The sequence below is a fragment of the Anas platyrhynchos genome, chromosome Z (assembly GCF_047663525.1).
Source record: "Anas platyrhynchos isolate ZD024472 breed Pekin duck chromosome Z, IASCAAS_PekinDuck_T2T, whole genome shotgun sequence".
NCBI classification, from domain to species: domain Eukaryota; kingdom Metazoa; phylum Chordata; class Aves; order Anseriformes; family Anatidae; genus Anas; species Anas platyrhynchos.
Genome location: NC_092621.1, coordinates 22,149,011 through 22,175,456, shown reverse-complemented (window position 1 = coordinate 22,175,456; position 26,446 = coordinate 22,149,011). Strand labels below are relative to the sequence as shown.

Below are 26,446 nucleotides of genomic sequence, written 5' to 3'. Positions count from 1 at the left end.
ACAGAAAATTTGGAAATGAACCAGTTTTCATTTGCTTGCTATTTTGTTTCTGGGTGTTACTAATCCAGGGCCAAGACAGTACACTTTATGTATGGAAAATAGGATCATGTAGGTTGGAAAAGGCCTTCAAGATCATCAATTCAGCCATCAACCTGACCAACCATGTTCCATCACTAACCCATGCTATGGAAAGTACCATGTAAGAGAATCTATTGAAATTTAAACTAGAAGAATGTCAATCAACATTACTGTCATCTGTTTCCCATACATCAATGGGATTTAAAGGTAATATGGAAGTTACGGTTTTGGAATGAGCAATACTGCTTATTCATGGGCAGAACATTCAGCATAGTGATAACACTACTTGTATTCCAAGGCTTGTGTTTTTTGTGTGGAAATCAGTGCTCCACCCCTTGGATTTCCTTTTAAAATTTCATGTTGCAAGACGTGCTAATTTTCTGGTTTGGTGATCTAGATAAATGGTAGTTATTGGACTAAAATGTCAAGATCCTATTGGCAATAACTTCGAGTGCAGGCAAGGCAGGTCAACAAGATCCTGCTCTGGGATGCCCTACTCTGCAGGCTAATAGCCATCACAAGCACTATGTTACTGATTTTTATTTTTATTTTCCAAATAAGTGAGGTAAAAAATTGCATAACACTATGTACTCCTGAAGGAGTGTGTACCTTGAAGGACCAAATAAGCACTTTTTGAATAATGATTGCAGAAAAAAAAAAAAAAAGAAAAGAAAAAGTGAGAGCCCTTCTCATCACACACACACAAAAAAATCCATTTACCTTCTAATAAGAAAGTAAATACTTTTCTCAGAATAATTTGTCTAAAAAAAAAGCTATGTTATAACCTCCCATGACTCTCTTTTTCTTTATTGCATTCTAGATTACTTGGATTTTTGTTTTTAAATCACTGTGACTCATGTTCTGTCAGAATGGGATGATCTCAGTTATATTTCTAGCTGTGAAGCTAATAGATATTTGCTATGAAACTGCTGGTGAAATTTTCAAACATCTGAAAATTGGACTTAGGTATAGATGTGGCAACATCATATCTGTTATTGTATTCCATTAAAGAGTTCATTAGGCTTGAGTAATTAAATGCTGAGACCAAAATGTTTGCAGTTTCATAGGAAACAGCCACTATTAAAGTCTTTTTAACCTTCCTTTACATGGAGGAAAAAATATGGAGAAAACAATCTGTATTTAAATGCAAAGTATTCAGCAGGGCTTTTATTTATTTATTTATTTATTTATTTATTTATTTATTTATTTTAAACAATACCTTTATTTGCTTTTGCTTTTGCTGTAAAGAATTTTTATATGGAAAAACAAACCAACCATTTCACAGTCTTTTATGAAGTATTAAGATAACTGGGCTTTGGAGTAAAAGAAAGTTAGCTGAGGTGAACAGTATCCTTGAAAACAAGAAAATAAAATAAAGAGAAAAGGTGCCTTCAACATCAGACTTTAACAGATTATCTCTACCATTTGCTGTGGCAGTCAGAGTTTCCATTCTCACTTGACTCTCTTGTCCCTTTGTCTGAGGCAGGAGAAAAAGCTAGCATTTTACCTCATCTCAAAATCACAGCCATAGGTCTCACCCACTTTATCATCACTTTAAGCTAAGGTGACAGGCTAAGATGCGTTTGCACATTTCTTCAGCCATTCCTGCTGTGGGATAAGTAACCCAGTAAGGGTGAGGATGAACAATTGAGGACAGTAGTAATTTAAACCTTATTAACAAGAATATCTAAGGCTTGCTTTGCAGTGCCCTTCTGGGAATAAATATTCCTGGAGAAAGACTAGCACAACATCAAACTGAGATACTCAAAGATTTTTCATTCCCTTTTCAATATCAGACTGCTAGTCATCTCTCTGGTCAGTAAGTCACAGTGTTTGGTGCTCCAGAGCATGTGGAGCACCAAACACTTGGAGCAAGGTTCTTATTAAACAGCAGGAGGGAAACACTAAAAAGTGGCAAAGGAAAAGAAGTAAGGAATAAATTCACACATCTGAAATATTTTTAAAACTAGGTGGAAACAATGTTATGTGGAAGCTACTTTCTGGCTTGGTTTGGGTGAGACCATGAAGATGAAGGCTCTGGGGCATTGAATGCATTTCAGCATCCGGTAACACAACGACAATAAGAAAGATGGTTCTGTCCTGCTTTCCCTTCTTCCAGATAGTGAAGGTGAGCTCTGGAGCATGATAGCAGTAACTCACACCCATCATTTTGTTTGCTGCTTAGGATTATTCCCAGACAGGCTAGTGGGGTCTTTTAATTTATGGTTCCAGAGTTCTTGCAAAACAAACAGGATCATCTGTGGACAATAGAAATTCATGTTATTGTTTGGAGAAAATCAGCTTTTCTACCTAAACCAGTTAATTTTATAGGGAACACTGCATTTTTTCTGTTTGGACAATTCATATATCACCATAAATAAGCCAACGCTGAGCAAGTTTGGTAGACAAAATCCTTAAATATTTTCATAAATCACACATTTTGTGAGGCTAGAGAGTTGCAAAGAGCTACCCAAGGAGAAAAATATAAGATTTCTCGTTAGAAGTGAGATTTGGGGTATTACTTTAAGCCATTAAGTCACTGCAGCTTTGAACAGTAAATTAATTTAAATAATTTTAGCTGTGGTCTGCCAATTATAACATCATGTAGGAACAGCATCCTGTGTAGCCTCAGGGGATTCAGGCCAAGTGGTTTTGCTGTGGTCTTAATTTTTTTAAGGTCAGCTTTTACCAGTGGGACTATGTTTTATTACCCAAAATGTATAAAATATCTCAGACTACTCAGAAAGCAAAAAAGAGAAGGAAAACAGCAATGATAGTAATGCTAACATTCAACACCTTTGTGTTGCTGGTAGCACCATTGCTACAATAAAAAGGTTTCAACAACAACAACAACAACAACAACAACAACAACAACAATAATAATAATAATAAAGTAACAGTCCCAACTCTAATGAAAATGCAGTCAATGTAATTACTGCTTTTATAAAGACCCTGGTCTTGTAACATGGCCCTGAAGAACAAAATATGATTTTTCATATTGAATTCCTCTACATTAAATGCAAAATTGGTTTCCAAATATGCTACATTATTCTCAAGTAGAAGAAAATATCCTTTAGTATCTGATTTGGTAAATCATTATTCAAAACTTCCATTGAGATTTCCCTGCCTACGTTTTCTTTGTCATAAAGAAAAAAGCTTGAATTTCTTACCTGCAAAGAAAAATATCTCTCTGTTACACTTAACATGACGTTGACACTATAAACCAACTATCCTTTCCCCTCAGTCCACTAACCCTTTCTAGAGCTCAAAGACTGGATATGTCAACAGCAGACAGATGATTATTTTCCAATGTTACTTTTGAAAGAATCAGGAAATAAATAACAGTACTAGCACCTTCTCACCATCTCCTTCTTCATCAGCTGCACTTAACAGTAACAAACAGCTCTATACTTCTACCATTTCTAATGTCTTTGGAACAGCTAGACACTGTCTTTTTTAACATACATTTTGTTTGAAGAAAAATGTTTTATTTTAAGTGTTCATCTAGGAACCAGAACTGCTTTCTTTCTGCCATCCAGTATTCAGGTTTTTCCTTTTTTTTTTTTTTTTTTTTTTTTTTTAATCAGATGTTTAGAAAATGTTAAAATAACTCTCTGATCCCTGGTCTATAAAATATTTTTTATTTATTTATTTTTATTTTGTGTGTGTGTGTGTGTGTAGTGTGTAGGGTGATAGGAAATGTGAGACTCTGAAAGACTCTGTGTATAGGTTTTCTTACTCCATTTTTCTTAACCCTCATTTCAGCTGTTGGTCCAGGGTTTGGATGGAGAGTCTATTTCTGAAATTGTCTTTCTTTCCCACAGTCTTGGGCTACAGTAAAATCTCACTAATTTGTACTCTGATTCACTTACACAGAAGACTTCACAGAAGTACGTTTGAGATGGCATCCAAATATTTGATAAAATCAATTATGAAACACTATGAAATATTAATTATTCTGTTATGAATATTATAACATTATATTGTAATTATATATTATATTATAACTCAGAGTTAATTGTGCCTATCTAATTTAAGGACATTTTGCACTCTGATGCAGTATCCTCATCTTTGTACTGTCTTTTAACTGCTTATAATGTTTTTCCTGGTCAATCAGTCAGACTTTGTTTTCTTGAAAGTAAATTGTTGGACTACATCCTTAAAGCAGGGATTTCCAAAGCATGGGATATTATATTACCAGCAGGATTATACTTGGTGTATGAACAGGCACTGCCACTATCACGTCTCCTCTTTCTAGCCTTCTTTGTCCTGATGGAAATACCACATCTGGAGGAGCTTCTGTTAGGCTCCCACCCTCTCTTTCAAGGCAAGGTATTAGCCATTTTACCCTGTTCATTTCTAACATCACAGTGTGGGATGTGGGGTGTAGTGATGGTGATAAATTGAGTAAGATAGAAGTAAGGTTATTTAGTAATAAACTTGCTTTCCATTGACCATTAGATTCTCTTTTGAAGAGATTGTATCCTTATATACACAATTTCTTCATAAAGGAATTGATCTAATACATAAAAAAAAAAAAAAAAAAAAAAGAAAAAGAAATAGAGCAAAAGGTGGGACCTGTGAGCAGGTTTCTCTTAGGCCACTCAGTCTTATTAAAAATGTTTTACTTCTGTAAATAATAGCTGTTCTTAGAGATGCTGGTGCTGTTCTCCCTTGTGGAGAAGTAAAAGGGTATCTGAACCAGAGTGCAGATGTTCTTCAGTATACAGGGGCTTGCCTGTAAAATATAGTCTATTTGGTTTGTATTTTCTTTCCTGTGTCTGTGAATCAATATGCTTTCTTTGATTAATAATGTTCCTTACATGTCTGAAATAGCACTCTCTGTAAAGAATAGTTCAATTGAATTGTGTCTTGGGATGTATATTAATTTGCTTACCTGTATTAATATATTATATGCTAGTCAGCTCCTTTCTAGCCAGCATTACAAATGCTAAATAGGTGATTTTTCAAGTATTTGCTTTCAACCTCCTTCCCGCTTACCATGTTCTTATTCACAATGTTATAAAGGAAATGGTATAAATCTTGAGAAATTATTTTTACTGAGGTGTTTTTCTTTTTATTTGGTATTTTTAAAAGGCTTGTCCAGCTGCCTTCAGTTTATACATGGTCTTTTATTTTTTTTATTTATTTTTTATTTTTTTTTTTTGCTGATTATTTCTTATACTGTACTACATTTAGAAAAACTCCACTGTAACCATGGTAACTATTTTTGCTTAAGCACAGTTGAGCATGTGAGTTCATTTTAATTTAGCTGAAGAAAATAGAGAAATGCTCTTGAAAGCTCCTGAAATAATTTGGGTTATTATTAGTTTTCATTTCAGGTTCAACAGAGATAGAATTGCTCATAGCCTTTCTCTTTCCTGCTTTCAATGATTTTGAAATCAGTAGGCGTGGGCTGTAAAAGTTTATATAAAAGTTTTGGGAGTTTTTTTTTTTTTTTTGTGGGCAGCTTGCCTTCCTGAAGAGAACAATCTGTGTACGGTGAGGACTGCTTAAATAGGAGCAATACTACAACTTTCTTGTCTTCTCTGTTACACCAGAGGGAATGTGGTCCTCTGTAATCTGATTTACCTTATACCTGGTGCTAGCTTGAATCCAAATCTTTGCAAGCCAGATGACTTTGGGTTGTGATAACCCAAAGACAAACCAAGATGGCCAGAGGTGGTAAAAATACCAGTGCTACATACCTCTTCCCGTAGATTTATGGAGATTTTGAAGAATATCTACTAATGTCCAGTTCTGCAGGGTGTTTTCCTGGTTGGCCATATCCAGGAATCAATCCTGAAAATATATCTATGGTAGATATTTCTGTCAGAGAGAGTAATAGAAAATAACCATACCCTTTATATACCTAATTCAAAATAACTATACCCTTCATATACCCTGATGCAGCACACAGCTGGGAACTGACATACCCAGTTCTGATCCAAAGGTCATCAGAAAAATTCTGTGGGAGAGGAAACTAAAATGTGAACTTCACTAGACTGTCTTTGCTGCAGGAGACCCCTGTAACTCAGCCCTATCGGCATGTCCAGTTGTCTGCCTCACATTCAGGAAAACCTCAGGACACCCAGATACAGCTTACAACCACAAGTTTTTATATCTCTGTGATTCAGAATCACAGTGTAAGCTACTCCATATGCAGCTGACTAGCCTGCCAGCTGTGATGGGAACTAGAACAAGTCTGAATCTGAAGTACTGAAGTACTTGTGGCTGCTGGTGAGCCCAGTGTATGAAACCTGATAGTCTCCCTCATCAGAGTCAGTATGCTTGGGCTTATCCTTGGTTGTTATTTGATATAATGTTGTTATCATCACCATAATTAGCTGAATAATGTGTGGTAAATCTGTCAATATTTTTTGCTTACCAATTGGCAAAACATATGTAGTGATTTGACTGCCTCTGCAGAAGGTTGTACTACATTTTACAAATATTCTGGTTTGTTGATTATTTATTTTTTAATTTATTTATCGTTAGAACACTATTTATTCAGTCTTTTCAGCACAGGAATAAATCTAATTATTAATACTAAAGCTAACAATCTGTTCTTTGCTGTCAAAGGATGATGTTGCATATCAACCTCCACAATGAACTTTTTATATCAACAGGGGTCTTACTATGGAGAAAAACACTTTTCCCTAAAGAAAATATATCACTGTAGAGAAACAGAGGCTAGTTTTTCCTCCATTATGTTGTTAGTAGTGACCAGTCTCCACCTCTAAACACCAATCCCTAACTTCTGCTGTTGTCTTACCACCTGTGGTGCCTGTAATACAACAGCTGCTTGAAAGAGGTTCTCAATCTACCTTCTCACATTTATATACTTTGAATAGCTGCTCCCTTGCAAAGAGGTGGGGAGAAATCAGTAACTCTTCACTCAGTTGTGACTAGTTTGCTCCTGTAGAGTGACAAGTGATTGATTTGCCCCATCTCCCACTCAAACTCAATTACAGCTCTTCTATTTGTATTGTACATTGGGAAGAGAAAAATGGAAAGTTTTATATGAGAGTCAAATCTGAGGGCAAATGTCAATCCACATAGTTCAGATGAAGATTGGCTGATGCCTTAATTAGAATGTTTGTGGAGCTACTAGGGAATGCAACCTGTACCATTACCTACAGAGCTTTGTCTCCAGATGTTCATTTTATCAATGTCAAGAAGTGTATTCATGCTCTTTTATCAAAACCTATAAATCCATTAAAAGGATTCATAGGTACTGAATTCAAAGGTTACTGGATTCCCTCCACTCTTTACCTTAGAGCTCAGAGTAGCTGTCAACACAATTAAGAGAGTGGAACACCTTCCTGAATGTGAGAGGCATTATAACACTTTTTCTTCATCAAAAAAAAAAAACACAAAAACAACAGGTTGAAGATGAAAACATTACATCGTTTGTACATGCTACCCATCAAGCTTTTCGGAACCTGTTTTTTGTTTGTTTGCTTTTGTTTTTGTTTTGCTTATTTTAATAACAAGCTTCATGCTTTCTTTTGTGTTATTCTTTAATTGAACAGTTGAATAAGTATATATAGAACAGTAAATAGGGAAAATTTTTGTCTGGGTCTAAAAAAAGGAAGAAAAATGTTCAGTCATAGCAGATTGGAGTACTGTTACAAAGGTTTACTATTGTGCTTTATCAGAGACTGGTGTAGCCCATCAGACTAACAGGAACATATGATACCTATTTTTAATATTATAACTCTGGCTGATAATGGTGTAATTTGGAAAAGGAGAAGTTAAGTCTTGATGTCTGGTAATAAAGTTAGGACAGAAAATAAACAATAATAAAGAGGAGTAGCAGGACTAAAGAAAAACATATTTCTATATGCCAAAAAATCACAAAGGTCTAAGAAAATTCATATGCAAATATTGAGAAATTATATTAATTTTCATTAGGATTCTAAGAAGTCAATATATAATTTTCTGGGAAGTGCAACTTCCCAAAACAAAGCAGTGCTATCTTGTTAGAGATGATTGGACTATTCATAACTATGCATAGTGAATCATTTACTGGAATATTTTTAGAATTATCTTAATTTTTTTTTGTAAACAGTGTGACTGGTGAAAGTTTCAAGAAAATGTCTTCTGGGCTAAGATTTCTTGTATGGTGTTCCTGCGATTTTCACACAATTACTGAGTACTTGTCTAATTAGTTGAAATTCTGAATGCCGATGTGATGACCAGTTGCCTTGACTGTGCCTTTTCACTCTTTGCATCTGTGGTGGTTTTACTATAGAAATCCAACATAACGGCATCATGACACCAATAAAGCAGACAATTTACAAACACTCTTGTCCCTTCACCACATCACAACAAAACATATTCCTCACAATTATTATTTTCTTAAATTCTTCACAACTATTGCATTCATAAACAATATCCAGGACATGCTTTGCCAATTACTTCTCTCAACTATCATCCTTATCTCAAATTCCTCGAGCCCCATGTTGGGCGCCAAAAAGGACTATTAAGGTTTTACTCAGGTGGGCAGCTGAGCTCCACCACAACCACCCTCTCACTCCTCCTCTTTAAAGGGAAAGGGGGAGAAAATGAAACAGACTCAAGGGCTGAGATAAGGACAGGGAGATCACTAAACAATAATTGTCACAGGCAAAGCACACACAACATAAGGAGATTAATAAAATTTATCACCTATTACTAACAAGAAGTGAGAAACAAAGCAAACTAAAAAACACCTTACCCCCATCTTCTTCCTTCCCTCCCTTCTTCTACTTCCTTCCCACAGGCAGCACAGGGAAATGGGTGGATGGGGGCTGTGGTCAGTCTACAGTGCTTCTCCTCTGCCATTCTTTCATGGTCCCTCTCTGCCCCTGCTCCCCGTGGGGTCCCTCCCATGGATGCCGTCCTTCCCAAAATGAGCCTGTGGGGTCTGCCCACAGGCAGCTCTTCTTCAAGAACTGCTCCCACACGGCTCCGTACCATGGGGTCCATCCATCCCCCAGGAGCAAACTGCTCCAGCACGGGTCCCCCACGGGTGGGCAGCATCTCCCCCCAAACCCCCCTGCTCCTGCGTGGGCTCCTCTCCACGGGCTGCAGCTCTGGCCCGGGGCCTGCTTCTGCAGGGGTTCTCCATGGGCCGCAGCCTCCTCCAGGCCACATCCACCTGCTCCACTGGGGGCTCCTCCACCCATGGGGGGGCTGCAGCGTGGAGATCTGCTCCATGTGGGACCCCTGGGCTGCAGGGGGACAGCCTGCTCCACCAGGGGCCTCTCCCTGCACAGCCCGCAGGGGAACTGCTGCTGCCTGCCTACGGTACCTCCTGCCCTCCTGCTGCACTCACCTGGGGGCTGCAGGGCTGCTTCTTATTCCTCTCTCTGAGCTGCTGTAGCACAGCAGTATTTTTCCCTTTCTTCAATCTGCTTTCATAGAGGCACAAACACTGTTGCTCGGCTCTTGGCAGTACTGGGTCCCTTAGGAGCTGGGTGAAACTGGCCCTTATCTAACATGGGGTAGTTTCTGTATTATTCTCATAGAAACCACCTCTGTAGTCCCCCTCTATCAAAACCTTGTCATATAAACCCACTACACTATTTTCAGTGCCATCATTTTAAGCAGGGCACCCTTACAATATAGGATAACAGGCCTTTTGCCAGGTGTTGGACCATGAGTATATAATGAGAAAAGAAGCATAAGCCATTTGTTGTTTGCGTGGTGTTTGTGATTTTGCCTGGCTGATGTGCAATTAACTTCAGAATTAAGGTTCTGCAGGAAACCTTACACTGATATCTACTTGTATATTAATTTGCAAAGAAAATGGCTTTCCAAGTCAGTCTTATGCAACAGTTCCTATCTTTATAGGCATGCTGGCAACTGAACCATAGAATTAAAGGCTGTGTAATTGGTGTATGAAACAAGGAAGAATCATTAAATGCATTGTACATTTCTGTCCTTGTCTTGCATTTTCCACTGCATAAGCAGAGACAAAATCTTGTTCCCATCCATTTTCTTCCCTTCTAAGCTGATTGTCTTTCACAGCCAGGTCATCAAGACTCTCTAACAGGGTGTGTACCAGAGGTCATCCATTGCTCAGGAACAGGTTATCAGCACCACCTTTCTGATGGCAGCCCCTTCTCTGGGGTCTGGATGAATTAAAGTCCTACCATATACGATGGGTAGGGCTAATGATGTCGTGGTCCTACTGCTCTAAAGTACCATGGGGTAAAGGCCTGCTCACTTCAATAATCCTTGCTTCTGCATAACTTTTCTGTGGGGCCCTGCATAACTGCATGTTGTGCAAAACTTTCTTCAGCTGCTTGAAAAGAGACTAATTTTGTTTCCATGGTTGAAAAAGCAATTTTTGTGGACTGGACACAGAAAAGGTCCAAAGAAACTCCTCTAATCCCCCACAAAAAGCAGTAGTTAGGTGAAGGCACATATTTTATTTGGAGAGCGATGTGTTAATAGCTTCTTGCATTATTCAGTCTTCTCTGCAGGTTATAAAATTCAAGCAGTACACACTGAGGGAGAACAATGGGACTACAAGCTTAGTGTTTTCAAGACACTTTTTTTTTTTTTTCCTTATTTGGCCATGTGCTTCATCACTTCCTACCCTCAGTTTTTCATTGCTTCTGGTCTTCAGATAGATGTTGTGAGGATACATACACTACAGTATTCTGAGTACCTAAACTGGAAGGGAAAAATATTATCCTCTATGTAAATGCCTGGATGGCATTATTATTTTTTTTTCTGATTGTTGTTTTTCTAATCATCTTAATGTGCTGAGATTTCTAAGAGGGTGGGAAAGAATTCCATAGGAATTGTACTGCAATTTGCTAGTTGATGGCACCCCTTTTCAAATGTTACGATTTAGGTGTTATGATAGGTGGTAGGTTGGGGTGTGGGGGGGAGGGAGGCTGGTGCAGGGAGGGGTTGTCTTGTTCAATAGTAGCAGAAGCAACTCTTTCAGGACCTGACTCAAAAGTTTGTTACTTCAGCAGGACTATTTACTATGTTTTCAGTGGTCACTGAAACAGGCCTTTGGAAGAGGTGTCAAGTTAGTAAGGTTTAGTACTGAAAACTTATTTAGCAGGCACTAGCTTTACACATTCTTCCTGGTAATAAATAATGTCAATATGAATATCTGTTTGTCTCAATCTATATTATTTTCATGGTCAAAATGTTGCCTCCAACCTGTTCTGCTCACCTTGGATGGGTTGACAGCACCCCAGTGAAAGGCACTGTATGGTTAACAAATACCCGCTGCTCTAGTCCTGGCTCCCACAGGAGCAGCCTCTCATCCACAGTGAGGGTGAAATGAAATAAAATTTGGCTGAAATCAGCTGCTAATTGCTGCTGCCTTTGGTTCTTCTTCTGTCATTTATTTTGAAAATTCAGTATTTTTTTTCATTCTGCATCCTGCAGAGCTCATCATAGGAAGAATCCCTGGAGCATTGCGGATGAGTCAGGTAAAAGCAATTAAGGAAAGAGAGTCTATTGGCATTGCCTGTGTGAGCTTCTGGCATTTGCTAAGTGATGGCCTCCAGTTGATGGAAAAACTTTAAGGTGTTCACAAATTAATAGAGGTTGGAAATGATTTGTAAATCATTGGCAAAGCTCTCTCAGGTCAGAGAGTGCTGTGTCAGGTTTTCTGTATGATGAACCAAAGCATTATTTTTCATATGCTACAAAATTGCTTCCACCATAAGTAATTTCTGGCTGCAGTCAGATGATACCAGCTCTATCTGCACTTGAAGAGCATTTCTACACTTGGAATTGTCCTTGCCTATGCTCCTTTGATGCTCCTCTGTATAGGCATGTCTCTTTGGCCAAGACAACACACATTAGATGAAGTGAAGTAGTTGCAGGATCCAATTCAATTCAGTGTGCTCAGGACCTGGTCTATATTGCACTATATACTGTAACGGCTGGCAACATAAAACTAATTCTCTGGTGGTGCATGAATTTGGTAAATATTTAATATTGAAAATAATTCATTTCTCATTAGTAAGGAGAATAAGAGAAATAGTCTGTGGAAACATCAAATATGTTTTCCTTTTTGAGAAGTAGTTTTTCTTGGACTCAGTGACAATTTAAATTCTATGTACTTTGCTAAGTACTGCTGACAAACATTTGATCTAGTAGCTCAACATTATATGTATAACAATGTGGAAAGTATCTTCATAATGATTCAGGAGAGCAGTCCACCTAATAATTCTTAAAGTCATTGTTTGATGCAACTATTGACTTGATCACAAAGAATGCATATCTCAGAAGAAGTTATTAAGGTCAGATATATATCTTGCTTGGGTCATGAGAGCATGTATTTGTTTCAGAAGTTTTATGTTCAAAACACAGGAAATTAATCCCTGGCAATTTCCATCAGCATCAGTTCTGAGGATGTCTGTAACGAAATTATGCCATCCAAAGTTTTGTATTGGGCCTTCTTTCCTGAGTGCTGAGCTACAGGATTTGCTCTGATATATATATATCTTGTTCCTACAAATACATATCTCCAGAACAGAACTGGCCAAACTTTCATATTTCAGCACTGGAGAAAAATATTGCTCTGCTTCTGAAATTCCTACTTGGTTAAGTTTTAGTTGGGGCATGTTGCGAGGGTTGTATTTTTATCAGGAACTGACTAGATTAGGGCCTGTGAGACAACAGCGCAGTAGAGCTGAGAGAGCCGAGGCAAAGAAAAATGTTAAGGATTGTTTTCAGTTGTTAAAACTTCCTAAAGAAATATGAGAAGAAATATGAGAGTGTGAAAAAGTTTTTTTTTTTTTTTTTTTTTTTTTTTTTTTTTTTTTTTGTCTCACAGAAACATTCTTTATGTACTTAGGAAAGGACAAAAAAGACATTTACGATGAAACAACCTAACTGTATCTCTTTGAACAATGTCTGATAATGGACATTTCAGTGGCAAAAAAATACCTTATTTTGTATATTTATAATGATGGGGCTTGAAAAGGATTATTTTCTTCTAATCGAAGCTTGTATATGATCAACATGTCCTGTAACAGTTATACATATCTCACACATTTCTATTGTATTAAGCATCCTAAATACAGGTCTTATGAGGAGCAGTTGAGGAAGCTGGGATTGTTTAGTTTGGAGAAAAGAAGCGTCAGGGGAGACCTTATTGTACTTTACAAGTGTAAAGTACTCCTTACCTTAAACAGGAGGTTGTAGCAAGGTGGGGATCAGTCTCTTCTCCCAAACACCAAGTGGTAAGACAAGGGGAAATGGTCTCAAGTTGTGCCAGGGGAGGTTGGATGGTAGGAGAAAAGTCTTTACTGGAAGGGTTGTAAGGCATTAAAACAGTCTGCCTGGGGAAATAGTTAAGTCACCATCCCAGGAGGTCTTGAAGAAATGTGCTGATGTATAACTTAGTAGCATGGTTTAGTGGTGGACTTGTCAGTACTAGGTTAAAGATTAGACTAGATGATATTAGAGGTCTTTTCCACTGAGTGATTCTATGATTCTAAATAACTAGTGATGATCACTTGATTTTAACACTTTTTTTTTTTTTAAAAAAAAAAAAAAAGCAGTGATATGAGTTCTAATACATGAACTTTGGCCAGATATTTCACGTCCTATTTATTATTCTTGATCTTTCAATGAATAATATTCAGACAAACGGAATAACAGAAGTAGTTTGTGAATCTAGGATCCGGTAAATGCCTTTATTATGTTGATCAAAGTACCTTCATCTTTGCAAGTATAACTCTTAGTCTTGCTAAGAATAAACCAATGAAATAGCATATTCAGGTATACATTTCCTCACAAGCTTGTTTGTTTCCAACCTCTTCACATCTTATTCTTCCCCATAGGAATAATGATTACAGTAATAAAATACAAGAGCCAGGGTGACAGAAGTATTTTTAGAGCCTTCACAGACTTGCACATAGACTTAAAATTTAGAATGTTTCAGTTCCATGATTGTTTTAAAATTTTAATATTGGGTGCTAAAGACCTCCTATAAAGTATATGAAAATATTTTGTTTATTCCACGTACTGAAATATTTTTTTTTGTTTTAATCTTGACTTAAATTTTAGTTAAAATATTACATTTTACTTATACAAAGTTTGCTAAGATTGTTGCCTATATATTATTGCAAGTTAAAAACACCATTTACTGATACTAATGTGCACATAAGCAAAAGACTATTTATTTCTTCCTTCAGGTTAAACTTAGCAAAAATAAGCTTGTTTTTATGGGACTACTCTCCAAAGCTCCTTTTCCCAGTGGAGTTCTTATTAAAGAAAATTGATTTTAGAGGGTAAAGAAAGCTCAGATTTCAACTGACAGAAATTCTAGGCATTATGTAGGAATTAATATACAGTGGCTTTAAAACTGCTACAGATTTTTGTCAGGTGTAATCACACAGCCCATGGCATTTCAGACACGTTTTCTCCAAATTAACTGTGAGACTGAGAATTTGTGGGGGACTTTTAAACTCTGCCCTGAACTGAACCCACTGAGCAAAGAGAAAGATCTGCTTTCTGCCATTGAACATTTTTGAAAGAGGTGATGATGACAGAAGTTGCCATATCAACCCAAGATTATATAATATATAAATATATGAATATATCATATATTTATAGTATACATTCATAGTATACATATATATGTATATATATTCATAATACACACATATATATTATATATGTATATATAATGAATAAATACATATTTAATGGATAAACAGAATATTGGAGGAAAGAAACCCGTACCACAAGCTGAATATCTCAACTTCATCTTAAATATTTTAAGTCCCTTCAAACAGGACCTCACTAGTACTCAAAACTGCAACCAAAACTGTGTTGTGATATGACATCCTTCTGGGTTATGCCACAAGAAATGCCTAATGAGATTCAAAGTTGAGCTGAAATGGGTCTCAACCCCAAGAGTCTGGATATGTTTAAGAAGCCAATATCCCATTTGCCAGCTGAGTGGATTTGGCCCTCAGTGTGCTCTCAGTGCAAACTCTTGTTTAGAGCAGCTCTGGCACCTGCTGGAAAGATCATTTGGAAACAGCAGGGCAGCAGTGGGTTTTAAGGCATCTGCAGATCTGTTCTTTTCTCAGAAATCCTGCCTTCAGTCACTATGAGGAAAAACAAAGCCACCAAACAAAAAAATAATAATAATAAAAAAAGCACCACCAACAAAAACCAAAACCCATTACTTTTCTGAAATATGTTCCAGCTGATGTACTGGGAAATAATGTTAGTCATACAGCAGGCATTTTGGAGCTTCAGGCACAGAGAACATATAAGGCCTCTTTGCTTTCATCTCTAAAAGTGCTTTGACTGGATTTTTTACTTTGGGCTTACTGTGTACATTATGCAGACCTTAACCTGCATTCGATGAATTCTGACACAAGAAAAATGATCAATGCCAAAAATGAACAATGCCAAATTCTTTTGTGGATTTGACTTACAATACTGACACTTCTTTTCTGTGAGCCTGGCTCCTTTGAATTCAAATGCTGTATTTTTTGTTTATGTGCATGCATATATAGACATTCATTACGAAAACATGGTTTTAGAGTAATTTTAAGTTCTCTCAACCATACTGTGTACTTGTGTCCTTGGAGCAGGATGTGATAGTGGCTGATGTCCTAAGGCAAACCAAATGCATTGAACTAGGACAGCTTTTTCCAAAAATGATTCCAGCCTGCCAGCAAGCAGGAATAGGAATGTTCCTTCCTAGCCCAATGTATGATGTTTCTCCAAAATGTTCCTCTAGTGTTGGTCTGGGTTATGTTGTATAGAGAAGGGTGTTGCCTGACTCATTGCCCATCTCCCTTACACAGGTGACACCTGGGTATCTTTTCTCACACCTTAGAAGAGTGAGAGGCAAGGGATGAATGGAGAAGCAGCAGCAGCAGCACCCAGCTCAGATGAGCATGTTACTGAAAAGGTGACCACTTTGGCCCAGTAGTACCAAGAATGGAGGAGTCTGAGCCGAAGGGGATCGGATAGAGGAGAAGCAGATAAAAAAGCCCAGGAGTACTGATGTAGAAGGAAGAAAGGAGAGAGAATGTGCGAAGGGTCTTGTGGGCCCTTGAGGGTGAGAAGAGCGTGAGAATGTTTTGCATGACTTGTGGGAGAACTGGTGAAAGAGAAAGGGAAAGAGTGAGTTTGAACATGTCAGCAGAATTGGGCCCTCCCATCTTAGCTTGTTCCCATCCTTTTCAGAGTTCATCTGACTGATGATTTTCTGCACCTAGACACCAACTGATGATATTTTGATCATATATTTGGTATGATTACTGCTCTTAACTAGCTCATGTTTAGAATGGTTTATATTTACTATAACGTTTGTTGCAGCCTCTGCTCTAGGACTTCCACACAGAGACAGGCTTATAATAACTTTAAGTCCATAGTGAAATGACAGTTCAATGCTCTGGGAACAATTTCTTTACAGTCACAGATGATGCTGACGAAATATTTCACAATGAATAATTTATCCAGCAGACAAATTTAATGTTCCCAGTTAGTTCATGAACAGATCATGAAATTATTTGGTATTCAAAATTATTCTTTTTTATTTTTATTTTTTATTTATTTTTTCCCAGCAAATTGTCCTCCACATTTGGTACATTACCAGTTTCTCCTGATAATTGTGGTATGCATTTTGTGCTTGTTTGGGATTTTTATCAAATACTAACTGCTCTTACTGTTCTCAGTCAATTGTATTGGTGTGTTTAATTGTATGTCAATTGTATGTGGTGTATTTACTGCCTTGAAATATACTGTATTCAGCACCTGTCTACAGGATGCAGCTAGCTGAGAAGAAGATTAGATGAGTATGAATCCAAAAAAAAGATGGAAGGAAGTCCCATGGTATAAATGATGAGACTACTTCCTAAAATGCTAGGTAAATGTCATTGTAAAACAAATTTTGTTCTCGGTATGCACTATGTAAGAAAAACCAGTAGCCCCATGTATTTTCAAAAAATCATTGTTGAAACAGAACTTTAGTTATTAAGACAGATTATCTCAGTTTTCAGAAAATGACTTGATAGGCTCAAAGTAATGTTATGCATGTTTGGCTTCATGAGGGAAATCTATTCAGAGTAAAATACTTATTTCCAAGTATGACTCCCAGGAGCATGGTATGTATTCTGTGTTTAACATTCTATTTCACTGACTACAATAGTAATAGTATGTTAACCTCTGAGGCAGGATGTCACTGGGGTCTCATAGATGAAGTTGCAAAAATTTATGAAAACATATAAAAATAATAATAACCTCACAGCCACTGTTGAAAAACTTGTTCTGGAAATGGAAAGCTCCTTTCAAAGTATGTAAAGAGGTAGCTAATGGAGCTCGAGTTTTTGCATAAATATAGACTGAAACCATACAATGAAAAGGATTTGGTACACATTGTAAATCAACATAACCTAAATTGTATCTGGGACTATGCTTTCATGATCCACAGCAGCTTTATTCTGGCTCAGTCCCCAGATCTGTCAGATTCCCCCAGTATGAAAAAATGATATTCTTTTATTATCCCTGTAAGGTTATCTCACTTTCTTATTTGGGTGGTGTCTCTATGAATGCTCCATGCCATCACTCAAATCCAAGGGAATGAGCTACTGTTTTTTACTTGGTTGAGCTGGTTTAAGGTTTAAGTGCTAGCTAGCCTATTTTCTTGGCTAGGGAACTTAGATATTGCCATTCTTCCATAGTTCCCTTTGTTCCTCTGTGTGCTGGAGAAGAAAGATATTAATGCACCATTTGACTGGGATCAGAGGAATATGCTTCAGAGCACTGTGGCAAGTAGATGTCAGGGAGTCCTTGAGTCTCATGAGTACATCATGGATGTGAGAGTTCTCTGGGTGTGCACTCGCATTAGCTGTGCAATGAAAGCATGCCCATTGAAATCTGCTGTATCTCATAGAGAATGCGTTCCAATTGCATTTACTCCCTGGGATAAAACTGAGCCCTACTAGCTGATGCTAGAATGACAGTGAGGTGTTTTGTTGTGGCAGTGACAGTCTTTCAGCTATTTTACACTGCTTCAGATGCTCCCCAAGCTGGAAGAAGACTCCATGACTTAGAGACAATCCTAGCCAAGCAGTGATAGCAACAACTATCACTAATACTATATATGTTCACATACAGAGTGCAAGTGATGCTGTTAAAAAGGAGAAGTACATAAACCTCCCAATGGATGACAGTGATATCTAGCACATGAAGACCAAATTGTTTTCAAAATTAGTTCTAACAAAGCTTGTGATAAGTTAGAATTAGGTGAGAACTCTAGCCAACGATAATCTTTTCCAACCACATTACAGTCACAAAAGATTATCATTTGAAATCTCCTCTACAGAGGAAGTCTCCAAATTAAGTAAAGCAGATGGTTTTAGTAATGTTTGTACTACATGAATGAAAAGTTAATAGAAAAGAGCAACAAACTCTTTTCTGAAACAAGTATTTTTAAAATATACCCCATTTCAAACAACTGGGTCTGGGAAGTTGATGTCTCTTGGCATATCTTTTGAAGAAAATTGTTTTTTCCCCAAAAAATTTTGGAAGAAAAAAAAACCAAAACATAACTGTCATGCAAAAAGACCTGCTCCACCTGCTTCTTTGTACTTTGGGATATGATGAGTTTATGTGCTTTGGGATATGATGAGTAAAAGCACTTCTGGGGCAAACATGCCTTTGAGAAGTGTGAAGAACCAGGACATAGTACACTGGGGCAGTAGCTAGTAGTTCAAAGCACTCAAATCTGTAACTATGCCTTATTTTAACCTAGGAGTGGAAGGACAAAAAAAATAAAATAAAATAAAGACAAAGCAGTTCCCAGGTGTGTCAGAACTGATTTTAAGGCAGAAAACAAGTGGTGAGCACAAATTGCTCTAAAATGAAGTAGAGCAGAAATGATAAAGCACAGCTAAAGAAAAAAGCAGTTCTAATTTGGGGACATAAACACTTGTCTTTTCCTTTAGAGAGTTCATTTATGATTGCCTGCAAATCTGCTGAGATCTGTTTGAAAGTCCAGTGTAGAACAGCCAAAAACAAATTATGAAGGGACTGACATTTCATCACTGGTATGGCACAGGAAACAACCGTATAGAAAAAGTAACAGATCTGTAGACTTCTGCACTTTAAGCTGATTCTATCCTCTCTGGTTGAAGAACATTATGTCAGTATATATCTGGACTATGTCTACCATCCAGGAGTACATCTAGCCTTAGTTTTCGACCTGTATCCTAGTAAGGATCATAGAATCACAGAACTGTAAGGGTTGGAAGGGACCTTGAAAGATCATCGGGTCCAACCCTCTGCCAAAGTAGATTCCTTAGAGCAGGCTGCCCAGGTAGGCATCCAGACAGGCCTTGAATATCTCCAGAGAAGGAGACTCCACAACCTCCCTGGGCAGCCCATTCCAGTGCTCTGTCACCCTTACTGTGAAAAAGTTCTTTCTCATGTTGGTGTGGAACTTTCTGTGCTCCAACTTGTGGCCATTGCCACTTGTCCTGTCCCCACAAATCACTATAAAGAGGTTGGCCAAATTCCTATGTCTCCCACACCTCATGTATTTATACACATTGATGAGATCCCCTTTCAGTCTTTTCTCCAGGCTGATCAGACCCAGGTCTCTCAGCCTTTCTTCATAGGGAAGATGCTTCAGGCCCCGTATCATCTTTGTGGCCCTCCTCTGGACTCTTTCCAGGAGATCCCTGTCTTTTTTGTACTGGGGAGCCCAGAACTGGACACAGCACTCCAGGTGAGGCCTGACCAGGGCAGAGTAGAGGGGGAGGATCACCTCCCTTGACCTGCTGGCCACGCTCCTTTTAATGCACGCCAGGATCTCATTAGCCCTCTTGGCCACAAGGGCACAGTGCTGGCTCATGGCCAACCTGTCATCCACCAGGACCCCCAGGTCCTTCTCCTCAGAGCTCCTCTCCAGCAGGTCGCCCCCCAGCCTGTACCGATACATCCGGTTGTTCCTTCCCAGGTGCAGCACTCCACACTTGCTCTTAATAAACCTCATGTGGTTTCTTTCTGACCATCTCTCCAGCCAGTCCAGGTCTCACTGAATGGCAGCACGGCCTCCTGGCGTGTCAGCCACTCCTCCCAGCTTTGTGTCATCGGCGTACTTGCTGAAGGCAGACACTATTCCCTCATCAAGGTCGTTGATGAAGATGTTGAACAAGACCGGACCCAGCACCGACCCCTGGGGAACACCGCTAGTCACAGGCCTCCAGCCAGACTCTACGCCACCAATCACCACCCTCTGAGCTTGGCCACTCAGCCAGTTCTCAACCCACCTTAGCGTCCACTCTTCTACCCACACTGTCTCAGCTTTGCTATCAGGATGTCATGGGAGACAGTATCAAAAATGTTGCTAAAGTCAAGGTAGATGACATCAATTGTTCTCCCCCCATCTACCCAGCTGGTGATGCCATCATAGAAGACAACAATGTTGGTCAAGCACGACTTCCCCTTGGTGAATCCATGCTGACTACTCCTCATAACGTTCTTTCTTCCAATGCTTGGAGATGGCATCCAGAACAAGTTGTTCCAACACCTTTCCAGGGACAGAGGTGAGTGACTGGCCTGTAGTTTCCTGGATCTTTCTTGCTCTTCTTAAAGACTGGAGTGACATTGGCTATCCTCCAATCTTCAGGCACCTCTCCTGTTCTCCAGGACCTTTCAAAGATAATAGAGAGCGGGTTGACGATCACCTCTGCCAACTCTCTTAGTACACGTGGATGCATCCCATAGGGACCCATGGATTTGTGTGCATTGAGCCCACTCAGATGCTCCTGAACCACTCTCTCATCAACCAGGGGGGAGCCCTCCATTTCCCAGCCACTTTCTCCTCTCACCTGGGTCGAGGAGTCCCGGGGGGGAGTCCCTGAAGCAAAGACTGAAGCAAAGAAGTCATTCAGTATCTCTGCCTTTTCGACATCTCCCGTTACCAGGACACCCCCAACATTCAGCAAGGGTCCCACATTATCCCTAGTCTTCCTTTTACTGTTTACATACTTAAAAAACAAAACAAAACAAAACAAAACAACCTTCTTATTATCTTATATATCTTTTGCAAGCCTCATCTCTAGGTGGGCTTTAGCCTTCCTTGTTGTGTCCCTGCAGGCCCTGACAACATTTCTATACTCATCCCAAGAGGACAGGTCCTTTTTCCACATTTCATAAACTATCCTCTTCCTTTTGATCTGATCAATGAACTTCTTGCTCATCGACTCAGGTCTCCTGCCCCCCTTCCCCGATCTCCTACTCTTAGGGATGCACAGATCCTGAGCTTGGAAGAAGTGCTTTTAAAATGTTGCCCAGCTCTCACATGCACCCTTGCCTTCTAGCAACCTAGCCCATGAGACACCCCCAAGCAGGTTGAAGTTGGCTCTCCAAAAGTTGGTTTTCCCACTGTTTGTCAAGATGCAGCAGGCTCCAAGGTAGCCCTGCAAAGCCAAGGGACATGTCAGGCTTTGTCAGAACTTGGGCTGCCTGGACCTTAGCTTTAGCTTGTTCACCAGTAACTGCAATTTTTTTAGTTATCAGACAGTTATTGCCTAGCTTGTTTTACTTTCAGTTATAATCATACAATATAACTGTAAATTTTGTATAGATAGTAGTGATACATAGTTATTTTGTGTGGAAAGGAATATTTATGTGAGTAGCACATAAATATAGATGAATATAGATGAATGCAGGTATGGTGTGATAGCAAATGCCTTGTGAGTAAGGACATAGTTAAGACACTCCATGTAGGGTGAAGTGATGGGATGGTTATTGAGGAAGCACAGGATCAGATTGGCAAGCCCAGTCTCTTTTTTGTTTGTTTGCTTGTTTCCCTGTAATAATTATATCTGCCTAAAAATACTTCTTTTATTCAGTAATTCAACAATTGAGTCTTAAACTACTCTAACAACGTTTTTGTGTGTGTGTGTGCAGTTTTTCCTTTTTGCCAATGACAATAACGTAGTAGTTATTTCTATGTCTGAGCAAAGCTTAACTGCACCGTTGAACATAAGCCATTTTTAATTGAGCTCTCCACTTACAAATCCTTCCAATTACAGCCCCTCTACTTTCTCAGAAGTGCTGAATCCAGGCTTTTTAACTCTGCCATATAGCTTTGCTCCTTTTCTGATTGGTTTTTCAGGATGCCGTGACTTGGGCATGTTGCAGGGGTGCTGGGTAGGAAGCAAGGACCAGAGCAGTGGGGACAGGAAGGTGTTGGGGTGACACAGTGAGCTGTAGAGTCTATTTGGGATCCCTGCAGACATGGATGCTGAATTTTCAAGATCTACCACCTGAAACATGCTGACCTCCCTGTACAGCAAGCAAGTACTTGTGAGTTGTACTTGTGAGTTTGGCTCAGTCCAAACTCAGGTCAGTGTTAGGGAAAACAAGTGGTGGCAGTGCAGGTGATGGGACCATTTGAGCTTGAGCATCCATCCCAGCATTGACATGATAGTGAAGATGTCATACATGTATAAGGGCCTAGAACATGTCAGAAGCTATATTGGACTATTACCACAAACCCATGAGGGCAAGCACTCGCCATGGTAGAAACAACTGCATGGATGGTTGGAAACATGCCTGGTAAAACATGCCACCGCCAAAAACACCACATTGGGCTTGGAAAGGTAAGTTCTATGGCACCATGGTACTGCAGAGAGGATCAAGTCAGAAAACAGGAATCACTTCTGAAATAACCTTCTGGACCAAGAGGTACAGTATTGACTGGATGTATCACATCCCCTATCACCCACAAGCCTCTGGAAAGGTAAAAAGGTATAATAGACTGTTAAAGGCTATGTCATGGGCATTGGGTGCTGTGGCATGAAACGTCTGGGATCAAATTTAGCAGAAGCCACTTGGATGTTTAACACCAGAGAATCTGACAGCCTTCCTGGTCCTGCTGAAAGAAATCTCAAACACTGTGGCAGGAGATTAAGTCTCTGTAGTGCAAGTAGGGAAGTGGCTGGGGAAGGCAGTGTGGGTTGCTCCTATGTTGGGAAAAGGCAAACCCATTCATGGGATTGTCCTTGCCCAGGGAGCTGGGTGTACTTGGTGGGTGGTGCAAAAGGATGGGGTTGTCAGGTGTATGCCTCAAGGAGACTTAACCTTTGGAGAAATTATATGGTTATATGCTGTAGGAATACACTGCAGAACCAATAACAGGTAAACTTCAAAAGGAAACAAGGGAGTGCAGCAATGACACAAGCTAAGCAGTTGTTGGCATCCAGAAATCCTGTTTCTCACATCCTGAGTGACCACTTTGGCAGATGAGGCATACCAGTTTTTATGAACATTTTGGGAGAGGCTCACAGAATGTGAAAAGCATAAATATATATATATATATATATATAAATATATATATAAAATATATATGTTATATATTACACACGCATATATATATAAAAAACATATTACATATGTTATATATATATATGTTATATATATATTGAATATGTTATATATATGTTAATATATATATTAATATATGTATTAACGCACATATATATATCGTAAGGGAAAGGGAATAGTGATGACAAGAATGTATAAATCTATGTGTTGGATGTAACTGATGATCAGAAGATACAAATATCCTTAATTATGTGGAACCTGAGTGTGACATAAATATTGTGGAATAAGGGGTGGATGTTGTACTGTGTCTGGCTGGGATGGAGTTCTTTCCCTATAGCAGCCCATCCAGTGCTGTGCTCTGCACTTGTAGCTGGAACAGTCCTGATATCACACCAGTGTTTTGTCTGTTGTTGCAGCATCAAGACTCTCTTCAGCCCCCAAAGCCAGGAGGTTGGGTGTGGATAAGAGGTGGGGAGGGGACATGGCCAAGATAGATGACTTAAACTAACCAAAAGGATATTCCATAACATGTCATGTCACACTCAGCAATAAAGGCTGAGGACGGGGAAGGAGAGGGGCAGCTCTTGTTGTGAAGGAGTTTGTCTACCCAAACAACTGCTATGCATATTGAGCCCTCCTTCCCAAGACATGTCCAAATATTTCTCATTGATGGAAAATATAATTGAAAAAGAATAATTGTTTTCTCTCTCTCCTTAATTCCGCATGGCCTTTGTTCATTTCTTTCCTCTTTCTTTTCCATTTGATTAAATTATCCTTACTTCAACCCATAAGCCTTTTTCTTTCCCATTATACTTTCTTTCCCCCTTCTCCCATTGAGAAGGAGGAGCAAGAGAGTGGTTGTGGTGGAGTTTAGAAGTCCATAAGGATGAAACCACCACAAGCCACATTTACTTTAGCCACCTACATGAAAACAAACCAAAACCAAAACCAAAACAAACAAACAAAAAACAACCAATGAACCAACCAAACCAAACCAAACCAAACCAAATCAAACCAAACCAAATAAACCAAACCAAAACAGCATCATAGTGAGAAAACCTCAAATTTCTGTAAGTGGACAGATGTAAGGAGAAAATAATGACGTTTGGCATTTTTCTTACTGGTCTGTTTACAAATCAGAAGCTTTGCCAAGATTTACCTTTTCAAATAATGTGTTGTGTAATGGCAGAGAAAATAGCTTTAGGGACTCATGAAGGGTAATCAGAACATGGTAATAGAAATGTTTAGTGTTATACACAGAAACACCCGTGTTTATTTGCTACATATGAAACGTGACATTTGATCACTTTTTAGATAATTTCTCTTGATTATGTTGTTAAGAAGAATTGCTAAATATGCAAAATATTAAAATATTCAGTCACACACAAAAATATTATCAACTGAGCTTTAGGTTTGTGTTTATAAACATCACTAGGGTAATATCACAACGCAAAGGACTGGAATAGAATATGTCTGGGATAAGTAAACTGATGATTTTTTATTTATTATTATTATTATTATTATTATTTATGGATGAAACCAATGGTTTTGACATCAAGCAGTCTTATTTTGTGCTTTTGCAATGAATTTTCTCCTCAGTTAATTTTTCATTTCTATTACCTTAGAACAAAAAAGAAAACATTACTGTGGTCATTCTTTCAATCTGGCAAATGACTATTTTTCTTTGCTCATATTAAAGCATTTAATCTGCTCAAAACCCAACAATATTTCAGTCAGCACTGAGTCAGGATATTAATCTTCACAAATTTCAGATCATTTACCAATCATTTGCATTTAAGTAATATCATTGTGGCTTTTTTCTTTCACTCTGCAGCCATGATTTTAAATGCATGTGAGTGATCCCAAATAACTTCCCTATGTTAGCATTTTTTGATCTCATCCAAATTTCAGTACTAGCATTATGGTTGGAATCACCGGTAGTTATATATTCACTTTTCTGAAGGAAAAGTTTCTGAACAGGACAAGCCGTTTTGCCCCATTTTTCCTTTCATTTCATTCCATTTCAACTTGTAAGAGACCTTGACTATTTACCTTTCTTGCACCATGTATGAGGGACATATTACCTGACCTCTGCATACAATGCGGTTATGCCTCTGGTTATGAGAACTGATTATTTTTATCTTTCACTGTCTTCAGAGTGTTTAGACAGATAGACACATAGAATCATATGTTGGAAAAGACCTGTAAGATCATCAAGTCCAATGGTTAACCTAGCAGATTTATCCATCACACAAAACAGCACAAGCATCAACAGCTATGCATGTAAGTGAATTGAGCCAAACCTGAGCTTTTGGCACATCATAACTCATCCCACAGATGAAACTGTGGCTTATTGGAAGGAACGAGCTTTGCCATTGCTTTTAACATCCAGTAGTTTTCCAGTTGGGAAGCATTTCCTGTCAGTATCCTACAGACAGCTGTTTGTCCCATGCATACAGTAATATACCACTTGGCCTGATCCTTATCTCTCCTCAGTATGGATCCCCATCAAAAGGAAGGTCTTAACCAGTCTGTACTCTCCAGGAATATGTACAGCATATGTACTCTCCAGGAATCATGGATATGCGTCTAATTTATATTGCTTACATTGAATAAAGCCTTTCCTCCCTCCTCAAAGTAATATATGCTGCAATTACAGTTTTATTTATTTATTTATTTATTTTCTGGTTGCACGTAGCTTAGGACATAAGCCTGTGTACTGTAGGGGTTGCTGGGTTCACTGCCTCCTCAGGCCTCACACTTGAGGCAGAAGCAGTTTGCCAGAAAAGCAAAGTGAGGAATAGCTATGTCCTTCATGGTGAGCCAGGGTCTCAACTGGCAAAGAGAAATCTTCACCAGGGCCTGATTTTCAGCACTAAGTGATCAGTATTTCCTGAAAACAGGTGTTTTGACAATTCCTCAGATTGGTCAAGAGAATATTCAGAGAAAGATGAGCTGCATTTGAAATTTTATTTTCACTTATTCAGCACTTCCTTTCCATAGTTCAGCACATCCAGAAGTTATCTAAACT

At 38.7% G+C, this 26,446-nt stretch overlaps 1 long non-coding RNA gene across 1 annotated transcript; it reads right to left on the bottom strand.

The window, feature by feature from the left end:
- Positions 1-1,280: 1,280 nt before the first annotated feature.
- On the bottom strand, positions 1,281-13,421 carry LOC119714513 (uncharacterized). The gene is made up of 3 exons (XR_005261788.2): positions 13,233-13,421; positions 5,787-5,892; positions 1,281-2,336 (listed from the first exon to the last, which is right to left on the bottom strand). It is a non-coding gene; the product is annotated as an uncharacterized lncRNA (long non-coding RNA).
- Positions 13,422-26,446: the final 13,025 nt, after the last annotated feature.